The 6,006-nt window shown below is 36.3% G+C and overlaps 1 long non-coding RNA gene across 1 annotated transcript; it reads left to right on the top strand.

Moving 5' to 3' along the window:
• The first annotated feature begins 4,941 nt into the window (after positions 1 to 4,941).
• Positions 4,942 to 5,663, top strand: LOC122091545. Its single transcript, XR_006143962.1, has 2 exons — positions 4,942 to 5,070; positions 5,190 to 5,663. It is a non-coding gene; the product is annotated as an uncharacterized LOC122091545 (long non-coding RNA).
• Positions 5,664 to 6,006: the final 343 nt, after the last annotated feature.

Here is a 6,006-nt window from a genome sequence, read left to right as displayed (position 1 = left end):
GGTTTTAAGTATCTCCGATACCGATACGATACCCTCCGATACGTATCTTAAATTTAGTCGGCCGATACGATACATTGAATTTTTTAAATCATTTCGTATCGATATATATCCTACAATACATACCGATATGCATCAATACACCACTAATACACATCGATACGATACAATTCTATGAAAAATATAAAATTAAGGTAAAATGTACGTTTCGGTATGTATCGGTGAGTATCGGTATGTATCGATCGGTACGTATCGGTATATATCAGCACGTATCGGTGAGTATCGATATATATATATCGGTACGTATCGGTGAGTATCGATACGTATCGGTGCTACGGTCATATAATGGCCAATATGGGTAATTTTTCAGAAAAAAACGATTTTTTGAAGGGTTTTTGTTCCAAAGTTGTTGTCAGCCATATTTTTCCCTAACTAAAGTGGAAATCAAGGTTGAGAACAAGGATTTTACATTTATGGGACAACTACAGACCTTGAATTCTTAGTACGATACCCTCAATTTAGTGTTTATGCATAATACATGTTATCAATAGCTTTTTTTAACAAATTCTTTATGCAAAAGTGTTTAAAAAAATGTTTTCTATCCATTTATGTGTGTATCTTTAGCGTATCTTAGTGTATCTTTGATACGATACGATACCTTCCGATACGTATCTTAATTTTGGCCGACCGATACCGATACTTTAATCCTTGGGTATCGGTCATCGTATCGATCGGCCAAAATTAAGATACGTATCGGAGGGTATCGTATCGTATCGGAGATACGCTAAAGATACGCACATAAATGGATAGGAAACAGTTTTTTATACACTTTTGCATTAAAAAAATAGTTAAAAAAAGTTATATATAACATGTATTATGCATAAACAGTAAATTGAGAGTATCGCACTAAGAATTCAAGGTTTGTAATTGTCTCATAAATGTAAAATCCTTGTTCTCAACCTTGATTTCCACTTTAGTTAGAGAGAAAAATGGTCGGCAGCAATTTTGGAACAAAAATACCTCAAAAAATTGTGTTTTTCTAAAAAATTACCCATTTTGGCCATTTTATGACCGTATCGGTACGTATCGGTGTGTATCGATCGATACATACCGATACATACCGATACATACCGATACGTACATTTCACTTCAATTTTGAATTTTTCATAGAGTATCGGTACATATCGGTGAGTATCGAAACGTATCGGTGGTGTATCGGTGCGTATCGTAGGATACGTATCGATACATAAGGGTTTTAAATTTTTCATGTATCGTATCGGTATGTATCGTGCCGATGCCTATCGATGCGACACGATACGCACCGATACTTAAAACTATGCTCTTCCCTATGTTAGTGGGTTCTTCTTTGAGAAACAAACTTGGGTCCTTAAAGATCCTTAGGTTGTGTTTAGTAGCCCGGAAAAGAAAATAAAATTGTACAACATTTGTACAGTTTTCTTGAATCTCCTTGTTTTCTCACTGTTTGGATGCTTCTATGGTGGAGAAAAGATTCCAACTTCAAATTTTGAATTTGCATTGGAGTTTATTCAATTTTCTCTTGAATACCAAAATCTGAAAGAGGTATCCTACTTGTTAGTTGTGTTCACAGAATGGCTTCAGAAAGAAAGAAGAAGAAGTTGAGATCGACTGTGAACGAAGGTTAAAACCCATCATACTGGTGGGTCATAAAGCGACCCGTTGTTTGATGGGCTGGAATCCTAGTTTCTGGGTCACTCAAATCCTTGTCGTAAATTTTCAGACAGCCATGTGTCACTTCTAGAAGGCCTCCCTACATTTCACCGCAACATTGTTTCTTTGCAGATGATTTATTTTTTCAAAAACCTTTCTAATCTAACTCTTTGGCATAGTTAGGTTTATGTTTATTATCAATTTCTTGATAATCAATTATGTTAATAGATTATGGGTTATAAACAATAATTGTTTGATCGCTACTAGATATAATAGATTATATAATGAAAAATAGGCTTGGTATGCATAATACATAACATATTCTGTAGCATTGAGTATTTTATTAAAATGTGCTTTGTAAAAGTGCATCTATATTTTAAACAAAGCAAGATGGGTCGAATCAAATGAAGCACAATGTGATGACTCAATTTACATGATAGCTAGGATAAGTAAGTAAAACACATGTAATCAAATGGTGACTTGTCTAATTGGTGATAGCTTGAAGGTGACTCTCTCTCTCTCTCTCTCTCTCTCTCTCCATTTTCCGAAAGAAGAAGTAACCATGCTGAAACAATAACCAAAACACGGTGGGGGTTCTATTTAGACTCACATTTTCTGAAAGAAGAAGTAACCACGCTGAAACAATGACCAAAACACTGTGGGGGTTCTATTTAGACACAAATTGGGTTTCTGGTTCTACTGTTTAGAATGTTCATCTTCAATTTTTACCATCACTTTTGTCCTGTGTTATCTCACCCACCGCTACAAGCACTATATGAAAAACATTTCTCTTGTAATAAGCAATTTTACTTCTCTGAAGAGAAAAAATGATAAACGCAAGAGTTTTGTGCAGAATCAAAGAGCCAATCATAATATTTATATAAAGAACAATAATAATCGACAAATATTGATTACAAGCCGTAGTTAGTGATAGCTGCAATTGTTTGATATGTACATCCATCACTATTTATTGGGCTTGTAAGTTGTTCCATGGATTTTCACCCAAAATTATTCTCCGCTAAAGATAGGATTTGACATCCTGTTCATATGGTCGTTACATTATATGTTACCAGGGATGTGATTCCAGTACATAAATGTAAGTGCACCTACTCTATGTATATATAAAAGAGTTTGGTAAGAATCTCGCATGTATTATTGCCAATTGTATGAGGACAAGATTCGTACCCATCACTTGATCTTTGATCTGGGAGATCTTATTTGTTGTAGTGTTGTATCACATGTTTTGGTAAACCAATAGTTGACATCCAATAAATTATATATCGGTATACTGGACATGTGGTCCCACATTGTTAATGAAAGAGATCGTCAATATAGAATTTACTACCCTTAATTGGCGAATATCGATGAAAGAGAATGTCTGTACTTGATCGGACAGAAATTTAGTACCAATGTCATTTTTGTAAATTATTTACAAAGTTATTTTCTAATATGAAAAATAATATTTAGTTTATTAAATTTTATTTGAAATATTTTTTTGGCGTCCAATCATGTTAATGGAATCTCTGAAACAGACATGTACAATGAGTTGGGGTTAGGCTTAGGTTACGCAGTATTAAATTACATGTCATATAACTCATTATGGGATATTGAAAAAATGGAAGCTCTTATGTGCAAATTAAAGAGTTAATATTGCATGACAATATTTGGGAATATTTAATGGTTAATTATCTTTTTATTTATGGTAGTGAATAAAATATAATTTTATTATGTTCTCACGCATAATAAAAAAAAGAGAAAATTGCATTGTCACCCCCTGAACTTCGGTCGTTATTCAACGCCACCCCCTGTACTTTTAGAAACGTCAAAGTCACCCCCTAAAAATTCAAAAAATTTCAAATCGGTCCCTGCCGTTAGCCGACCGTGAGAAATGAATGAAAACCGGTTAATTTTTTTCTAATATACCCAAAATACCCCCACCCTGAGTGAGAGGACAATATTGCCCTCTCCCTTATTTCCTATCTTCTAAACCCATACCCATCTCACATCTCTCCTCTCTCATCTCTCATCTCTCATCTCACTGCTCACTCCTCTCACTCACTCGGCCGGACAAGAAGACGAAGACCCACCGGCGTGCGATTCTCCCCTCCTCCGGCGTGCGATTCTCCCCTCCTCCGGCGTGCGATTATACCCTCCTCCGGCGTGCGATTATACCCTCCTACGGCGTCCGATTCTACCCTCCTCCGGCGTGCGATTCTACCCTCCTACGGCGTCCGATTCTACCCTCCTCCGGCGTGCGATTCTACCCTCCTACGGTGTCCCATTCTACCCTCCTCCGGCGTGCGATTCTCCCCTCCTACGGTTCGGTTTCTTCTTCTTCCTTTCTAATTTAGGGTTCTTCTTGTCAAGTTAATATACCATTGTACAGTTTTGAAGGTTGAAGCCCCTTGGTGACATTGAAGAATTTTAGAAAGTACTACCATTGATCACATCTCTTAAGCCTGTGAACTGCGACAGTATCAGCTATAAGCTCATGTGAGCACCTCCCATTAACCCCTGGATAATCATACATCGTTGGCTTATTCGAACCTGTTCTTAGCCTTCTTCCCCATCTTCAACCATTTTCCAACCAATTTATCCTCAAGTCCATGTGTTTGATTAGCAGGAATGCTTGACTCTGCATTCCACTAGACGAGATCCCAAGACAATAGGAACCCCATGCCCGACATGTATTCGACAAATGGATTATGGCTATGGCAAGGGATTACAAAACCATAATACAAAAAGCCTATTTCCCATGATATGCCTACAGAATGAGAAGTTTGTTATCACTGGAAATATAATAACTGAAGCCCAATCATTTGAACATATTTTAGTTTGTTTCTCTGAAGCATTTTTGACAGTAAAAGAGAAATTTATCAACAAAATGGGAGAAACTCAAAGCACACATCAAGAAAAAAGTTTGTAAGACGCCAAGATCACCAACTAGAAGGGTTTCTTCCAAATCTCCCTCTATTTGGAAAATAGCCAAAAAAAGTAGGTTTTAACAATATTGTCATTGGCATGGACTTCTTTTAGACTTTAAATTAGCGTACTACCATTATGTTAGTAAAATTACCTGATGTTGAAGTATAAGACCATTGTTGTTGAGATGGTTTGTCATTTTTGCTCACCCAAATGATCAAAGTCTTCGCACAATCAGACTCTGATCAGTGATTGTATCTTCTAAAATGAAAGCATCCCCAATTGTAATTCAAGCAGCCAGTTGGTTAATTCACAAGCCAAGTAAAATTACTATCACTTTTGCCATCATAGTAAAATCTGCTTTGTCATTTAATTTGTTTTGTTTCCAATAGCTTGACTGCTGATGAATATGGTTGTTTCTGTTGCTTTGTAGAGCTTTGAAGAGGCTGGTGAAGTTACATTGTAAGTTTCAGGGTTTTCTTTGAGGAAATATCTATGACTTGTGTTCCCTGTGTTTGAGCGTTTCTCATAATCTTGATGCTAAGTAATAATAATCCACTTTTACCATGTTTATTTTGCAGATAACCGATGTCTACTGCGAGTGTCAATGACAGCAGTCAAAGTGGGTTAAGGTTTGTGAATGTTAGATGCAAATGTCCTGAACCCAAAAGGGCATTGGTGCGAATTTCAGAGTCTAGTTCGCACCCAAATATGTTGTACTACTGTTGCCCTGAAGCACCAAGAGGTTGTCGATACTTCTCATGGTGTGAACCTATAGCTGCACCAAGACTTTTGTCATCCCCTGCAACTAATTTAGAAGCAGTTGTTGGTGAAAGAATCCAAAGTCAACAGATGAAAGAAGATATTCGTGGCTTGAAGAAAAGAATTAAGTATTTAGAGAAAGCGTATAGAACGATGAAAATTGTAATTGGTGTGCTTGTGGTGGTGTGTTTAGTGCTATGTGTTAAAAAATGACTTTACAAGCATTAATATGAAGTTGTGTCAAGTATGTAAGAATCTGAACTAAATGAAATCGTTCATTCTCACTGTTCTTATGACTAAGTTATTGATTAATCATGACCCTCAAAATTGAATGGGTATCATTTTGATGGAGAGAGTGCTAACATTGTGATAAGTTTCGACAACAAACGGGCAGCATTTTGACTCAAAACGGGCAGCATTTTGGCTGTAAACGGGCAGCATTTTGGCTATAAAATGACATTTAATACCTGTAAATACCATATAAAAAAAAATCCAAAACATATCCCTGAAGCACCAAGAGGTTCAAATTCCTGTTTTCATCATAACATATACCATATAAAAAAAATCCAAAACATATCCCTGAAGCACCAAGAGGTTCAAATTCCTGTTTTCATCATAACATATACCATATAACAA

The sequence above is a fragment of the Macadamia integrifolia genome, chromosome 2 (genome assembly GCF_013358625.1).
Source record: "Macadamia integrifolia cultivar HAES 741 chromosome 2, SCU_Mint_v3, whole genome shotgun sequence".
Taxonomy (NCBI): Eukaryota; Viridiplantae; Streptophyta; class Magnoliopsida; order Proteales; family Proteaceae; genus Macadamia; species Macadamia integrifolia.
This window is presented reverse-complemented; position numbering and strand designations above follow the sequence as displayed.